This window comes from Tamandua tetradactyla, chromosome 13 (assembly GCF_023851605.1).
Source record: "Tamandua tetradactyla isolate mTamTet1 chromosome 13, mTamTet1.pri, whole genome shotgun sequence".
NCBI classification, from domain to species: Eukaryota; Metazoa; Chordata; class Mammalia; order Pilosa; family Myrmecophagidae; genus Tamandua; species Tamandua tetradactyla.
In genome coordinates, this window is record NC_135339.1 from 3,426,729 (window position 1) to 3,443,908 (window position 17,180).

Here is a 17,180-nt window from a genome sequence, read left to right on the forward strand (position 1 = left end):
GCACATGTAAGGGCAACTTGACAGAAATCTCGTATTTGAGGTTCTGCACAACGCACATCCATTTTCCTTTTCATCCTTGCCTCCTACCATCATGACTCTGCCAGACTCTTCATTGCTCCTGAGACAAACTGGGCTCTCTTGAGTCTTTGCCTGTGTCTGAAATACTTCGTCTTTTCTTCACTGTTTTTCCAGGCTTCCTTGCTTATCTACACCCAGTTTAAGTACCATTTTCCCAAGGATCCTTCCTCACCACCTCCAGACAGATACATTGTTCCTGCATAAGTCTCTGTCTTTCCATAGCACCTTGAAGAGTCCGAAATTGCAGAGTCGTGACACCACCTGCAATGAATCCTCCAATGCCTTGATGCCTCCAGTGCCCAGAATTTAGCCTCTACAGAGGCTCCCTTGCAGGAGATTATGATCAGTGGACGGAAAACCAATTTGTGATGGACCTGAGGAAGGAATAGTCCAGGCCATGGGTGTGCTTTGAAATAATAAGCTGTAATGTGCTGTACCTAGAAGAATGAGGGGGGTCAAGAAGAAGGATGGGGAGGAGTTGGGGGGTTGTTCCCAGGAGGTACGAGCCTCTTCCAGCCTGGTTCATTCAGAGTGAGGAATGAATCTTTGAATGCCTGACACTCTGTCTATATCATCAAAGCACTCATGCTCCAAGACTGGTGTGATTGGATTTTCTTCATTACCAAGATGGTAAGCTCTTTGGTAAGTCCAGGTGTAACATAATGTTTTTGCATCTTTCAATAACCCCTAACTCTTACAACTTTGTCAGCAGTTATGCGCACTTTCCTGCATGTACTCTCTCAGCTCTGCACCTTCATTATCTTTCTCCAAGGAAATGGAAATTTATGGTCTCATGGTTTTGGAAGCTAGAAGTTCAAAATCAAGGTATCAGCAGGACATGCTTTCTCCTGGGATCTGGAGCATTTTGGTGTTTTGCTGTAGTCTTTGGGTTCCATGGCTTGCATCTCTGCCTCCTTCTGACTTCTGTCTTCTCTTCCTGTGTCCAATTTCTTTTGTTTATAAGGACATCAGCTCTGTTGGATTGGATTAAGGACCACCCTCATTCAGTTTGGGCCACACCTTAACTAATAATTTCTTACAAGGTTCTATTTATAAATGAGCTTGCACCCACAAGAATAGGGATTGGGACCTGAATATACCTTTTCTGAGCAACGTGATTCAATCTTCAAAAGCAAGCAACCAACGGGAGCACAGTGATGCTTCCGTGCCCTTTGCAGCATGACTCAGTGTCACACGCCATCCGTTGTACCATGTTCTGGATCATTGGGGAGCCATCTCAGTGGATGCTACCTCAATCTGCAAAGAGTTAATAAGGGTGTTCGGTGAGTTCTCAGCAGATATTAATGATTCTTACCTGATTCTTCCTAAATGCAGTGGAGATGCATGGCTCCCAGTTTCAGCCACATGTGCTGGGGACCTTCTGCTCTAAGGGCCATGGGTGGGGTTGCTGGGACTATGGGTGGCTCCTTTTAAGTCCCTGGCACTTGGGACTTCTTTTGCTTTGTTCCTTTAAGTGCAGTGTCAGAAGACACCTTTATGGGGAATTTGAGTGGAGGCCAATCAAAAATGCCCAAGTCAGTCTGAACAATTTAGAATGTAACTTAACTCTGGGAATGTAATATGTGAAGAATACTTAGGACAGAAGCTCTGAGAACAATTCTTAGCCCTTACACTTCATGATTAAAAAAAAATCAGAGCCTCAGTTTACTGTCTAATATTGGGAATGATCATACTTGTCCCCTGTGTTTATTCTTTAGATTAATCCATTCAACCAGAATTTATCAGGGGCTTCCTGTATTCCTGGATTTGTCCTAATGAAATGGCATAAGGGTCTCTGTCTTTATTCATGGAACAGACTGGTGGGAATTATGCATGTTAAATAAATAATTGCCGTGGAAATTAGAGTTAAAGAGGACAAGTATAGAGTATAGTGAGGGCATATAAATTAGGAGTTTAGTGGGATTGAAGACTCAACAAGGGAAGGAGCTTGGCTCGTCAGAAGAGGTTATAGAGTTGAAGCATAGGGAGGCAGGATGGAAATGCCAATGAAATGACAGACGTAGAAGAGGCTGTAGACCTCCTTAGTACTTCCGTTCTACATCATTACTTTCTTTCGGGCTGCTAAGACTCCATTGTTACCTCTTCCCCTTTTCCTAATGGTACCAACAAGTGTCCAAGAGGCAGTGCTAGGGGCTGGTCTTTGTGGTTTCTCTTGCCCATCTATCTATCTATCATCTATCTACCTGTATCTTAATATGTAAATATTAATAGATTATTATAGGAATTGGCTCATGTGACCATGGGTATTGGCACGGGTATTGGTGGAACACAAGTTGGGAACTCATTGAAGGTGAAGCTGAATTCCCCAGGAGAAGCTGGCTGGCAGAACTAGAGATTGAAATTCTTAGTTTTCTCTTTGAGGCCTCCAGCTGATTGGATTAAGAGTCTCCCATCGTCTGCAAAGACAATCACCTTTGTTTGTAGATACAATAAGCTGTAGATGCAATCAATTGACTAATGATGTAAATCCATTATGAAATACTCTCATAGTAACAATCACGCCTCGACTCAACCACTGGACACTGTAGCCTAGCCAAGTTAACTATGAAATTATCCACCACAGTCCACTCTTGTCAACTGTACATATCTCCTTAAACCATACTTAATGTCTAAATAAAGAAATAGCAAAGTCCTAGTTTTGCTAACACAATTCAACTGTCCTTGTACAACCAGAAAAACATGAATCTTTCCCCAGAAGAGGATACAAGTCATTGGGTGATAGTCACACTTATCCTTGCTATCCCATGACATAAGTTTGCTATAACTTATGTTGTTTGATAAGTGGATAAGAGAAGAAGAAAACAAAGGTATTTGCTGTATGTATATATACAAAGATATTCATAACGAAACAAAATACTCATAATCATCACTGAAGGCATTTCCTTTTTGCAGAACACACTGAGCATTTGTGTTATCTCTCATTATTGAATGGCACTTGCTCTCCTGCAGTGAGACTATCTTAGGAAACAAAGACATGCATCTAATATAGCTACTTGGCAATACTTTTATATCAAAATATCACCTTGACCCTTGCCTTCACAACCCCTTTCCCTTACCAGACATCCAAGGGCCAAGAGAGAAGCCCTGTGTTGCCTCCCATGCTGAGCCACTGTTTTCTCCTGATACGGCCCTGCTGGCTCCAATCGCTCCGTGTGTGCATTAAAAACAGAGCTGTTGTTGGCATTCCCGTGGTCTCTGCTCAGAGATCTTAGGGGCTCTGCTCAGGCCCCTTCTGCTGTTTTCCAGCATCCAACTGGCTGTGAGCAAGTGCTTGTCCTCCTTTGCAAAAGGGGTCCCTGGGTTTCCCATAGTTTTAGAACAGTGAGGGAGGGCAGTTTGGGACATGGCACAGGGCTGATGATCCTTTGCCCCCATGATCCTTCCTCCTCCAAACCCCAGAACACGAGGAGGCCCCTCAGCTGCCTGGTGCACAGGAAACTCTTCTTGGCTACGGATGCAGCAAGGTCTCTGCGGCAGGAGCTTGTTTATTTATCTAGCTGGACTCCATCTCTTAGTCTTCAGCTCATGTAGAAAGAGGCTTCAGCAGCTGAATGTAACCACATGACCCCAGTGGAGATAGTGAGTGAAGAGAGAATTGATATTCACCGAGGCACTCGGTGAGGTCTGCAGGGCAGTGATCAGATGGAGTTGCAGGGTCACTCTCAGGGACATAGAGTCACCTCACTGAGGGCCCGAAGGCCACCCAGCCCATCTCCTTTCTGGAGGGGCTTTGGTTGGTCTGATTATCTTAATTCCATCCATCCTCCTGATTCAGCTTCTCTCCTCCCAAACTATTTAGAGTATGTGTGTATTTCTAGATCTCAATATTAACACACACACATTTAATTTAGATATCGAAATTATCCACGTGAAAGATCTTTCACATCATCCGTGTGAAAGATGCTCCTTTGCAATTGCAACATCTGCTTCATGTTACATGATTGGTATGTTCCATGAGACCTGCCATCAGATAATTGCTCCATCAAATACCTGTTGAAAGAAATGAGAACTGGATGTCCAGGCAGGAGAGGCACGTGGCCAAGGTAGGTAAATGGTGGGACTGGGAACTCATTTAGCCACACCTGGTGGCTCTTACACTCTTTGTGAAAGAATCACTGACCAGGGGCAAAGAGACTGGACAGCAATCCCCCCAAAGGAGCCACCAAGGGTCATATGGGAGAGCCTGGGCACTGGCTGGGGGTTGGCATTGTGGCCTTCTGCTCCCCCTGCTTGGGAGGTCCCCTGGAGTCTGTGCATCAGGACACGGCTCCTGATGCTTTCTACATCTGCCTTGCCTTGCACTTGCACTGAAGGGTCTCCCTGGGCCCCTGGATCCTGGTCAGAGAACATGTGTGGTCAGGGGGGTGGGGCTGGGCGTACCCACCGCTTTTACAAAGACATGAGCATGGGGTGGGTGGCTTATGCATTGACTCAGCAGCCTGGCCTTGGAGGCATGAGGGAGGACCCGGCTCTGGGTGGAATGAGAGCCTGTCATCTATTATACAAGCAGCATGGGGTGGTGTGCTGGGTTCCAAGCCTGCTACTCACCCATGTGGGGTCACCTTGGTTGGAATCCTTTTCTCTTTTGCTCAGGCTCCAGGTTTCTACAGGATGGGGATGCATTTGATGGCCTTGAAGATTCCTTTTGCCTTTGACACTCTGTGATTTATACAGTTTAAACTTGTTAGACAGTAAAGTTAAAAAAAAAGTCAATCTTTATATTTGATTTTGCTGCCTTGTGGAGGTCAGGTCCATGGAGACTGTTTTTTGTTACTATGTTTTATTTTGTATATGTAAAATGAAAAACCGTGCATATTCCAGTAGAAGAAATTTTTTGCCTCCTCAGTTATCAAAGCTTTGCCGATTTTTACCTGGTGGTCCTTCCTTTTCCTCTCAGGACCTGGACTTGCATGCTGAATCCTTGTCCATTCCTGCTTGGCCACCCCTATCTCCTCTCAGGGAGGAACTCTGTCCCTAGGACAGGTGCTTCTTCCAGAAGGACCCCACAGGGCAGGGAGAGTGGGAAATGCATTAGTAACTGTTCAGAGAGAGTGACTGTCACTGCTTGTGCAGGAGGGGGAAAGCCAGGCATGCAGAAGCTCCTGAGAGCCTCTTGGGATTTGCCTTCTCTCCTCTCTGGCCATCCCTGCAGTGGGTTCAGACTGGGGGCTCACATGGCCCCCTCATTAAGGGCAGAGATGCTTTTGCCTTCACACGTGCATCTTCTCTCCACACTTGTCCAAGCACGAGAACCGTCAGAGTATGCTTTTTTAGAGAAGGGAATTTCTGGTTGAGCTGGGCAAAGGTAGAATGAGTTGCTTCTGATGAAATGAGCTCACCATCATGGGATGCCAGCACTGTGTGCACTGCCAGGTTGGTCAAGGACCTCCAGCTTCAGAGTCTGTAATTCTGAACTGGTTCTTTTTACTGAGGGAGAAGCGCTGAGTTGTTAACACAATTCATATTTTCAGCTGTCCAATTGTTTTAGTTTACTTGTTGCTAAAAGAAGTACCATGCAATAGGTTGGCTTAAATGGTGGGAATTTATTGGCTCACTTAAAAGGCTTAAAGTCCAAAATTGAGGTGTCATTAAAGTGATGCTTTCTTCCTGAAGACTGGTGCTCTGGAGCTGGTTGCTGGTGAAACCTGGTCCTTGGCTCCTCTGTCCCACGGAAATGCCCATGGCTACCTCTCCTGACCTCTCCCTTCTCTTCCTGTTGACTTTCAGCTTCTGGCTGCTCCATCTGGTTTTCTCTCTATCTGTTGGAATTTCATTCTGTTTCTAAAGGACACCATGATGATAAGAATTTGCTGGGTACCCTCACTTTGGACCAAGATGAGATAAGCATCCTGAGGGATTACTGGTTGGACTACAGACTATACAACTTCCCAATTATTACTGTCACCCACCAAAAATTGCCTTCAAGGAACTGTAGACCAAACATCATGCTTAAAACATTGGTGGTTCAACTTGGAAGATCTTGGTCATAGTCAACCCTGATTTGAAATCTGGGGGCCCTGCAAAACATCAAGGTTACCTTGTCTCTGTTGTGGCTGATGTATGTGCTAGTAAAGTCCTGGTGCTTCGCTATATTGACTTCCTTTATTTGCTGAAAGAAAATCTGCCAGGTTACCTTCCTTTTTGACTGTTTACTGTGCCACAAATGTCTTCAGTCATTTACTTATTGAGATGTGTTTGTAAGGTATCAATTGAATACCTTCTTTGTCTTTGCAGGAAGCATCCTCTTGGTGCTGCTGTATATATGGGGTTTCCTTTCTCAGAGCTGTAGCCTGAGTTCCCGAGCAGAGAAGAAGTTACTGTCTCCCATTGAAGTGAATGGACTTCTACTCTGAGAGTCTGGTTATTATCAAGATGAAAAAGGTTCAGTGTTTACTTTCAGAAGCAATGAATCCAGATACTTTGTGAGGTGTAAATTCAATCTCATGGCCCCCTCTTTCTTCTAGATGAGGCTAAGCAGGAGTGATGACTTGTTTATCTACCACCGGTGGAAGGGGGGAGTATCGGGGCCCCTCCTCTAGGGCCACAGACATCCTGGATCCTATTTGGCTGACAGATGCCCACATTTCCAGGGCTGCCTCTGTCTTCCATAGAGCCCTCTTATCCCCTCATCCACTGCCTTTGGAACAGACATGTCTTCCCAGTGCCTCCTCTCCATATTCCAGTGGTTTGGGGTTTTCTCCATTCAGTTATACTGGGACAACAAGGCCTTATCAGATGAACTGGGACCTGCTGATGCTTTACTTTGCACCTTCCCAAGCAATGTGTCTGCACCCTTTGTAGCACTTTTCATTAGGAGGGACTTCCAATGCCTTAAGTGACTTAGGAAAGGCTATTAAATTGTACGTTAGTACCAGAGATGAAGTTAACTGTGAAAGATTAGCAGTGATTGACAACAACTATTTTTCGCATTCAACAGTTAATTGCACAGATATCAGATGGTGACTGTTTTGGGCTTTATATAATCTTGTAGGTTCAGTGGGAGCTAACAGGTACAGACATGCCGTGTTCTAGTTTGCTAGCTGCCGGAATGCAATATACCAGAAATGTAATGGCTTTTAAAAAGGGAAATTTAATAAGCTGCTAGTTTACTGTTCTAAGGTCGAGAAAATGTCCCAATTAAAACAAGTCTATAGACAGCCGTGCAATGGTGGTTCAGCAGGCAGAATTCTCGCCTGCCATGCTGGAGACCTGGGTTTGATTCCTGGTGCCTGTCCATGTTAAAAAACAAAACAAAACAAAAGAAAAAAAAGTCTATAGAAATGCCCAGTCTAAGGCATCCAGGGAAAGATTCCTTGGTTCAAGAAGGCCAATGACATTCAATGTTTCTCTCTCAACTGGAAAGGTACATAGTGAACATGGCAGCATCTGCTAACTTTCACTCCAGGCCGCTTGTTTCATGAAGCTCCCCAGGAGGTGTTTTCCTTCTTCATCTCCCAAAGTTGCTGGCTGGTAGACTCTCTGCTTTGTAGTTCTTTGGCATTCTGAAGCTCTCTCCAAAATACTTCTTTTATACGATTCCAGTAAACTAATCAAGACCCACATAGAATGTGTGGGGACACTCCTCCACCTAATCAATGTGATTGAGTCACATCTCTGTGGAGATAACCTAATCAAGCTTCCAACCTATAGCACTGAATAGGGATTAGAAGAAACCATTAGTCCCACAAGACTGATTAGGATTAAAACGTGGCTTTTCTAGGGGACATAAATCCACTCAAACCAGCACACGCCACTGTAAAGGCGATCTTTGGTTGTATTAGTGCATAAAGGGTGTGTGGATCAGAGGCGGCAATGGGCCTGCTGTCCTCAGTGATGGCTAGTTACACTGTCTGCCACTTTGATTTCTAACTGTCCATCACATTATAGAAATAATCTTGAATATAAGAGAGAGCTATTAACATCTCAAAGGATCTCAGAACCATGTTATATGAGGACAAGTGAAAAAATTGTCTAATCTGAAAAACACCAAAAAAGCTTAGGGAAAAGGATGGCTGGCTCCAGATGTTTAAAGGACTACAATGTGAAAGAGAAAACAAACCAATTCTGTGTCATCACCATAGGATAGAACTTTGATCTGTAGGTGAAACTTGTAGGGGGCAGATCTCTTCTTTCTCGAGAGCAGCTTTTTTCGCAGAAGGGCCCCATGAGAAAGCAGACGTAGTCATCCGGAGTGCCCAGCCAAGGCTGGCTCGTCTTCTCTAGGAGCTTGGATGGGCAAACACCAGGTCCCTGCCTCTGAGAATGGGTGATTGTAGCACCATAGGAACAAGATTGTCAGTGCCTTTTCCAGATGCATGGGAGAAGGGCGGCAGGACCACGCTGTGCTCGCAGATGGCGTGAGGCTGATAGCAGCCTGCAGGGGATGCTTGTTCAGCTTGGATCTCCCACGTATGAACCAGGCTCCGAGAGCTTCACCTGCACTCCCTCCTGCAGCCCTGACATCTGAAGTGAAGGCTCCAGCCCAAGACTCAGACAGTCTCATCCGGGATCCTGAGGACAAGGGTGAGGACGGCTCATGCTGGCCTGAGGATGAAAGAGCCCCCCTCACGTTTGAGGACCAGGCTGCAGACACTCTACACCCAGCTTTCTTTCCTGGGGATTTTTCCTTGTTTGTGAAATCCATTCCCATGAACATCAGGCGCTGTCCTAAGAAGGTTAAAAGCTAAGCCAGCGCCACAGGAAGCAGCTGCAGTGTTTATCCAAGTCCCACTCTGTCCAGCTGTAGGATGCTTAGGCCAGTGGGTTTGGTTTGGCACTTGTCCACTTTTCACGGTGGGAAACTCATGTAGACTGGTTGGATGGTGCTGAACAGAGCTTCACAGGCTGCACATGTATTGTTGCATTGTAAGTACCAAGACCTTTGTTAAGTGCACACTCAGGAATAAGATCCACCAGGCACTTCTGCATGCACACATGTGCACCTTGACACATGGATGCCATTTTTATAGGAAAGGGGAAAGGAGAAGGAAGGGAAATCCAGTGTTGCAATTGACAAGAAAATCTGGTTCCTAGGGAATCCTGAAACTAGTTTTCTGTCTTTCCAATTTATCGATGCTTTGATTTTGTTTATATTCTTAAACTCACATTTTAAAATAATTTTATATTTACAAAAAAGAATATAAATACTTCCCAAATTCCTTTGCCCAGATTTCCCAAATTAGCATCTTATATAACCAGAGTACTATGATCAAAATCAAGAAATGAGTATTGATAACAATACATATTTGACCTTATATGGATTTCACTGATGTCCCTTTTCCTGGTCTAGGATCCAAACCAGGTTGGATTTAGTTGTCATGTCTTCTTAGTCTCCTTTAATCTGGGATAGTTGTGTTTGACCCGTACTTTTGACAAATTCATTTCTAGAGAAGTACGACTCACCCATGCATTAAGTAAACATCCAGTCAATCAGTGTTTATGGCCTCCTTCCTGTGTGCTGTGCCCTGTAAGAATGAGGGTACACAACACTGAAAATGACAGACTCATCCCTGTCATCATAGAGTACTCTGTCTAGAGGGTGATGGGTGAATTTGGAGTGGACAGCAGAGGGTGGGGCAATTCTATTGGCCAGGACAACAATTAGGGGAACAATCCAGACCAGAGATGGGCCAGAACTGGGTGCGAGCAGTGGGTCTGGAGAGCAGGGAACAGACCCCCGAGATCTGGAGGAAGCAGCAGTGACAGGGTTTGGGGATTGGGTGGGTGCAGAGGGGAAAGGGGAGGCAGTGGTCAGAGAGGACACTCTGGCTTCTGAGCTGAAGTTGGTGCCACTCTCTGAGGTAGAGGGCACAGTGGGGGGAGAAATTTTGAGGACATTTTATGCTGAAGCGTTTGGGTAGCTTGTGAAAAGTTGGAGCTTGAAGCTGAGTTTCCCGGGACTCTCCGTCCAAGGTGGTTGATTCTATGACATGCCCTTGGATTCTGGTCAATCCAGCAAGTTGCAGTGGAGCAGCTACATGGTGCAGAAGGGCTTTCCTGAGGAAGCTGTGCCAAGTGCCTGCTCCCTGCCCTTGAGGGGCCCACAGCCAGGGACACTCCAGTGTAGTGGAAATGTTCTAATAGTGATGCCAGGAGGCCTGAGCTTGGGAGTAGTTTTCTGGTCAAGATCAAATCCAACTGGGGGACCAGGTGAGACGGGAGATACTCAATCCTGCTGAGATGGGGGTCAGGCATTATAGACAAGGGAGCTGTCCCAATACAGCAGAGCGGTACACTGAGAGCACAGAAAGCAGTGGGGTCAAGCCAGGATGGACAACCAGGTGTGATGTCAGAACTCAGGAGCAGACCAGGTAGTGGTGGTAGTGGAGACATCCTTTCCTCTAATCTATTGGAGAAAGTCTAGGAGGGTCAAGGAAACCAACAGGCATTTAGTTACTACTAAATGGAAACTACTGGGACCATTTCCATTTTCCCCATTTTGCAGCTGGGAAATGTGGGGGTCTGAACGGAGAGGTGATTTGCCCCCAGTCACATTGATAATGAGTGGCAGAATCAAGAAACTGTCAAAATCCAGGTGGGTAGGGGGGAGAGTGCCTGGATGGAAGTCCAAAGAGAAAGCATATGGCTGTGTGGAAGAAGTGATCATTGGCACCAGAGAAAGCACTGACCATTGACAGGAAAAGACATTCCCCACAAGGGGAAAGAGCAAGGTAAATTGTAATTCCAGGGAATGGGGTTTGAAATCAGAGCAGCAAGGGCCAAAACAGCAGCCACCTGCTTGGGCCTGGGGTTGGCCCCTGCCAAGCAGAATGACCAGGGCTGCTACACAGATTTGGTGGGAGGCTCAGACCCAAGACTCCTTCCTCATCCCTGATTTGGGGTCTGGACGTGCTCTTGACCTGATGTGTGGCTGGTCTTGATAAAAAAAGCTAACACAGAACGGTGATGCTCCAGCAGAGGCCCCAGCTCCAGGGGGTTGTTGTTGTTTATAGAGGCTGTCTCTTCCGTGCTAACCTCCCTTCACCCCTGTTTGCAGACCTGTTCTCTCCTGGCTGGCAAGGCTGGAAGCACTTAAGAAGAAGAGGTCTCAGCTGGACTCTTCCTTGCCTTCCAGCACCTGGAGAGATGAATGTCAGCCTCCACCCAACAGTCATCATCCTCTCAACAGCCCAGCTGGAAGGGGAAGTCCAGGAAGCAGGGGGTGGGGGACAGATGGGGGGTAGGATGTGCTATTTAGCCCTGCTAAATTTTCCAGGGTGTGGCCACAAGAACAGGGGATGGAGTGTGAGGACCAGTGTGGAAATGGCTTGCCCTGCCTCAGTTTTTCATGTGTCTAATAGGGATGATAAAGCTCATTGCCAGAAACTAGAATGAGTTTGCTGGGGAATGTCTTTTCCTGTTAATGGTCAGTACTTTCTCGGGTGCCAATGATCACTTCTTCCACACAGCCATATGCTTTCTGTTTGGACTTCCAAAGAGTTTGCTACAATTAGGTACATTGATTGACACTCATAGTCACCTGCAAATCTCTGCGGCATGTTTCCTCACCACTTCTCTGGAGGGCCTAGAAATTCTCAGCCCAAGCAAGCCCACATGTCAGTACCAAATCTTCACCCCCAGACTGATTTTAGGTCTGAGAGGTAGAAATGATGGCCTATACTCCAGGATGAGTATGGAGTCTCTCCCTGGGAATCCAGCTCTGTAGAGCTTGCAGGTCATGAAGAAAGAGCATAGACGAGTAGAACACAACTTCCAATGCATTTGTGGACCAACAAATGGCCGGGCAGCACCTCTGAAAAACTGGTTGGGGAGTCTCCCACTGGGACCTTGAAGGTGGAAGTGAATGACAAGTAGATTCTTTTTTCTGTATCTCTGTGTTAGAATCTGTTTTAAGTTGTTGGGAAAAGAACCTCAAATTTCTTCTATCCCCTTCTATCATGTAGCCTTGGCAGCTGGGGGAAATATTTTCCCAATTAAACAAACCAACAGCTGCTGATGTTGGCTAGAGTTTTCCTTGCTTCGTTCTTGGGAGGAAAGAAGATGCTCAGCTGTTTTCAAGAGCTACCAGTGGAAATCAAGACCCCAAACACGGAACAGATGGGTTGGACGATGAAACCCCCCAAGGGAAGTCTCAGGTTCTCACTTCAGGAGAAAGTTGTAATTGCTGGGTGGTTTGGTTTGTATTCACTTCTTGTGCCCAGGTTTCACCTTGGCATGCACGTTATCACACTGAGGGGCTGCATAGGGTGGTTTCTCAGGGCTCCTCCCATCTGATCTTCTATGATATAAAATGTAGGTAGGATGGCAAATTCCCATGAGGTGATAGTGAGAAGAAGCCCTGGGAAATTTGATCAAATATATTTCACTCACTATCACATTACCAATTCTACTCATCCGACATATCCTTTGAGGTGTAGAATTTTCTACTTGAGAGTCCTGATCTGACCTAGCTAAAATAGTTGTGTCTGTCTGTCTGGCTCTAGTATGCAGACTTGCAAGTTCCTACTTAATTCTCACATTACTCCTGAGATATAGATGTTGCACTGATTTTACAGTTAGAGAGAGTGGAGACTGAGAGAGGCAATGAAATTCACCCACTATCAGAGTTAGTCATTGACATTGCTGGTGAGTCCTCATCTTTGTTTGGTGGGGCTGCTAACTCAAATAACACATGTTGTTTGTCTTAAGCAACTGAAATTTAGTAGTTCATGGTATTAGAGGCCAGAAGCCCAAAATCAAGTTCTTGACAGGACATGCTTTCCCCCGGGGTCTGTAGCATGCTGGTGCTGGCGTGCTGTAGTTCTTGAAGTTCCTTGCCTTGAATCTCTGCCCCTGTCACATGGGGAGCGCTCTCTCCTCTCTGGCTTCTACCGACTGTCGAGTCTGAATTTCTTCTGCCTTATAAGGACTCTGATCATCTGGATTAAGACCCACCCTGATGCAATTTAGCCTCTTCCAAGTAAGCTCTTCAAAGAACCTAGTCATAAGTGAATCTGCACCTTGACTAATAATGACATTTTCACAGATGCTGGCTACAAATGGGTTCACACTCACAGGAACCCAATTAAGACTTGAACATTTCTTTTGTGGAGGACATGATATAGTCCCTATCAGTCCTCCACCAAATATAAAGCTCTTAAATACCAGGATAGACTGTTGTTCTAGTTTGCTAGCTGCCAGAATGCAATATAACAAAAATGGAATGGTTTTTAAAAAGGGGAATTTAATAAGTTGCTAGTTTACAGTGTTAAGGCTGTGGAATGTCCCAATTAAAACAAGTCTACAGAAATGCTCAATCTAGGGCATCCAGGGAAAGATATCCTGGTTCAAGAAGGCTGATGGCGTTCAACGTTTCGCTCTCAGCTGGAAGGGTGCATGGCTAACATGGAGGCATTTGCTGGCTTTCTCGTGGCTCTACAAAAAGGGACTCTCTCCAAAATGTTTCCTCTTTTAAATAATTAATGGGTGGAGTTACAACTCCATGGACACTATCTGATCAAAAGTTACCACCCACAATTGGGTGGGTCACATCTGCATGGGAACACTCAAAATGCTCACACCCACCGCTATTGAATGAGGAGTAAAGGACATGGCTTTTCTGGGGTCCACCACAGATTCAAACTAGCACAGGTATCTTGTTGGACAGAGAGAACCATAGTTTATGACCACTCAGTGAGAAGACAGGGACTCATTTTTTTATTCATTCAATACATATAAATAGCAACAGAAGCATAAACATACATATACATACATGTATAAATGTGAGGCAAATTGTAACCAGCAGAAATATATGTCCATCTCTTCCCCCAGTTGAGAAGATAAATGCGAAGATGGCTACACAACCAAGAATCTCCAAACACTGGGGAGATTCTGAGGAAAATCAGCATCACCAAAGGGATGTGTCAAATGTAATGAGGAAGATAATCCCTTAGGAAACAAAGCTTAGAGGATCAGTCTGATAATTATAATTAATATAGTCAGAGATTTAAACATTTTATATATGTTATAAAAAAACACCATAGACATCTGCAGAAAAAAAATCAAGGAAATAAAAATAATGGGCTAAAGAGTAGAATTTACAGGACTGAAAATTGAATTTGTAAGCTGAAAAATAGTAGCAAAGGAATTCTTTGAATATGTTACCCAAAGGGCAAAGAAATGGAAAGTTTTGAAGGAGTATAGTGAGACAGTGGATTTATTTAAGAATTCCAAATTGCATCTAACTTGAGTTGTGAAAGGAATAATAATTTAAAAAAACAGAGATAATTAAAAGGGGAGACTAAATAAGAGATGATAGTATTTTCAGATATGATGACATGAGCCCTCAAATTGAAATAGCTCACTAGGTGGTAAGCAGGAGAAAATGTAACAGACAAAGTGTCAGCACACATTGGTGCTTTTCAGAAAACAAGGAAAAATGTATTGTAAGGCTAACAGACAAAAATAAAAGAGAATGCAGTTATCTATAAAGAAATGATCGTCAGATTGGAATCAGATTTCTTAAAAGCAAGTGTAAGATTCCTGAACGCAACAGAGCGATAGCTTCCAAGATTTGCGATAAATGATTTTGAACTAGAATTTTATACTAAGCAAAAGTAAAATTTAAATATGAAGTAAAAAATAGTTGTTTTAAGATCTTTAAGGATTCAGAAAATTTATAAACCAGGAAAAAATCATGGAAAATACAAATTGAGGAAGACATGGGGCATAGGAAAAAGTAGTTAGCTAAAGAAATAAAGCATTGATTCTAATTAAGTATTGATTTTAAAGATTATTAGCAATTAAATAAAAACTCAAATATGTAGTCTTTAATGATCTTAGAGTAGGAAATAATCTCAAATATTCTTCCCATGAGCATTTCATTTTGGGAGTGATCAAAAATTAATTTCTGGTGATCCATCTTTGCTCTAGCAGTTCAATCTGATGGTAGGGCCAATTTTGGATTCAAAACACATGGGATACTCTTTCCCTTCATCAAGTTTCTCAACCTTCTTCCAAGGAAATATGGCCATGATCCAGGGAAAAACAAGCAAAGCATAGATATTGGTAGCTACAACTAGATACCTGCCAAAAAAGCTCTAAAAGAGAAAGAGTAATATTTCACATTGATGAAAAGTTAGAATTACCAAGAAAATAAAACAGTTGTGAAATATGTACAACTAACAAAAGTTCTAATATACAAAAAGCAAAATATTGCTTTAAAGACAAGAACTTAAAAATGATAAAATTCACCATCCTCCATTATTGCATCATTTTAAACATTTTACCACCAGAAATAGCTGAAGTAGTGAAAAATGTAAGAAGAGAATATGTGGATAATAGAATTGCCAAGTTTAAACTAATTTCTACTTTTTTGACAGGAAAAAAGGTAAAAACACATATAATATGCATCAAAACTTCACAAAAACAAACAAACAAACTGATCATGTATCAGTTCATTTACCAAAATCAATGACTATAAACCTAAAAGGGGAAATAAACAAAATAAACTGAGTACTTGGTAATGAAATTAGAAAGTGACAACAAATGAAGGTATTAAAGAAAAGAAATAATTAAATATATGTTAACCCTCTTCATAACTCTAACAATTATAATTAAAAACAATTTAGAAATTGAAAAATAATTAGAATATTACATGTAAAAATCAGGTGCTATGTCCAAAGCAAGAGAGAGGAAAGTCGTCAATATACTTATTAAGAATTGAAAACAGATGTCCTAAGAATTCCTGATTAACTAGAACATGACTGATAAACCAAAGCAGTAGCAATAACAAAGAGATGTGGAAAGAATGAGAAAAGCATTCGAAGGATAAGATACTGAAATTCTGAGGAAAGAAGAATGAGTCACAATCATCATTGATCAAGGAAATTTTGGCAAATCAACATATGAAAAAGGAAAATTTCTTTTTGCACTAATGTCCCAGGATGGGATCTTTTTGTAAAATACTGGGTGCTTGAGTCCTTCCTGTTGACTTACTCCTTTCTGCCTTTCAAATACCATGTTACTCATTGAGGGTGCAGGGGGGGTTCAGTGGTTAGAATGCCTGCATTTCATGCAGGAGACCCCGGGTTCAATTCTCGGACCATGCACCACCCTCCCCCCCCAAATAAACATTACTCACTGATCCTACAGTTTAGGTAGGATATCATCAACTACAGGCTGCGATTTCACTTATCCAATCAATTTCAACTTACAAAGACAGGGTCTTATTTATATACCTTCTTGAAAGATGATGCAATATTCTAGACAACAAAATCTGAATATTGAAAAAGGATATATTTCACAATTTATTCACCCTCCTAGACTTCCCTTTTTCTATTATTTGAATCTTTTTAGCATAGTTGGTAATAATTGCTGAGTAGTGATAAAATAACTCCCAAAATAACGAAATCGGTAAGTTGTCAAGATATAGGAAAAATAAGATCATTACAAAGCATAGTGTATCAGATTTATAAAAGTGTTCATTTGAGCCATAGGATAATTTCAAGATATAATATGTTTTATTATATTGTTTTAAACATAAGTAATTCTAATTTTAATTTTCTGCAAGACTTAAGAGAAAGACTAAAAGTCATGAAATATCAATTTTTAAAATTAGTTAGAACTACTCAAATAGAAACTCAAAAGACTAAAACTGGACCCAAAGGGTTCTAATTCTATCACTGAGGGTTAGTATCTGTAGGGCAGTTCATTCCTTTATAAATAACTAAATTTTCTCTTTTATGATTTTTACTCCACATTTTCCATTTTATTTATATCCTCTCTAATCTTTACTATTTAATTCCTTCTACTTTGGGTTTATTTTGCTCTGCTTTTTCTGGCTTCTTAGGATAAAATATTAGTTCATTGATTTTAGACCTTACTTTTTTCTACTAAAAACTTTTGTGGCTATAAATATTCTAAGTACAGATTTAGTGCAGTCCAAACACTTTGATATCTTGTGGCTTAATTTTCATTCACTTCATCATATTTTTAAAGCAGTTTTATTGAGATTAAATCTGCATACCCTACAATCCATACAATGGCTTTTAATATAATCACAGAGATGTGCATTCATCGTCACAATCAATTTTAAAACATATTCATTACTCCAAAAAGGAAAACCCTATAACTCTTTTTTT